A 1,710-nucleotide genomic window follows, 5' to 3' on the forward strand; every position below is an offset into this window, starting at 1 on the left:
TAAAGAAACAAGAACACTAAGTAGGCGGTAATGCCCCTCCAAAAATGTCAGAGTGAAAGTTCTCAACTAATGTCTTTTTAATATTATAACATGTAAACAGTCTCTGCTGGTAATCGATGTCTATTTGTTTTATTTAGTCAATGGTATTCTAACATTTAGAATTTTTCACAATAATTCTTCACTCTTCAACATTTGAAGTTTGGTTTGTTCCCATGTGTTTGTACTTGTAGTGTGTGCACAGATGAAAATTACTCAATGCTGAGTCAATGCTGATTTGGTTTTCATGCCCCTTAAGGTTCTTTACCATCTAGAATGTGTAGTGCTGTAAAAGAAAAAAAGTACTTTCTAACTAATTTGTATAGATAATAATACTGCCATACATATACAAAATAAAATATAAACAGTTTAATATTTCTCAACATTATTTAAAAACAACAACAATAAGCTGATACATACATGTATATAATATAAAGAAAATTACTAAATTTATCAATAAAATTCATCATCACCACCACCATCACCACCACCACCACCACCACTGGATTATTGAAAACAGTGAGTTTATAAAACAACAAACACCAACTCAAATATGTTTTATATGAAATACTCACATCATCTCTATCAGATGTGACTGGCTTGTGGATAGACATGGATGTCAAATATGTCAAATCTGTCTCAATGATCCAACAAAGTATTTAATGCAGGCTGGAATTCTTCATATAATAGTAATATTCAGTCCTTTTCCTGCCTGAAAGAAATTAGACTTCTGATTATCAACCAACAGAAACTACAACCGTAAAATACAAATGCACTTGTATTAATTATACATTCTGCACTAATATCCGTTTTAGCCAAGAGTAAGGGTTGGTAGGCACAAATGTGTAGTTGTTGTGCATTTGGTTGATAATGATTCACAACAGTATGGCGTTCAACGAGACCTACACCAAGCAAATGAATGTCGCTTGTGTCCAAGCTGTTGTGGCTTCCAGCCCGAAACCATGTACATCTTTTAATACAGGTTTATTTTGAAAATATGCAGTTTGTAAACAAATAATGGGTATTTTTAAGTCTAATATTTTTCTAAGATAAAACAATCAAATAAAAGATAACATACTCATATCATATACATAAATGATGTACATAAGTACATTTAAAAATATGTAACATGTACATAATGCACCAGTCAATTATAACCACGGCCCCCCAGGTCTGGGGATATGCCGGGGAAAGCCGGGGAAATTTGCTGTGTTTTTACCTTTCAGGTGGCCTCGCAGTGCCGGGTGAATGCGGTGGTTTTGTCTTTGAGCAAAATATAGCAGGGAATATGCCTTACCTAGGCTCCCTGGGGTACGGGGTAGTCCAAATAATTGTACGTTGACGGATTTTTTTTAGATTTTTGACAAATCCTTCACGAACAAATTGTTTAGTATCAAAAGTGGGTAGTTGTTCCGATCAGGATTCCGGGTTAAAGCATATAGCGTCTATAAAATATCATAAAAACAAGAAATATTACCAGATAGATTTATTTTTTATTAGTTCCGTGCGCACACAAAAAAATATCCAACTTATAATTATGAGTTTGACGGCTTTTCTTCATTTCATTCTGTCAAAACATAACGATATATACATGAAGGGCACCTGCAAGGCTTCAGGGCACAGTTTTAAATCGCTCGGAACATTTCGGCCATGGCCGAGTTGTTACGATTGTAT

Source organism: Mya arenaria, chromosome 14, assembly GCF_026914265.1.
Source record: "Mya arenaria isolate MELC-2E11 chromosome 14, ASM2691426v1".
In the NCBI taxonomy this organism is placed as follows: domain Eukaryota; kingdom Metazoa; phylum Mollusca; class Bivalvia; order Myida; family Myidae; genus Mya; species Mya arenaria.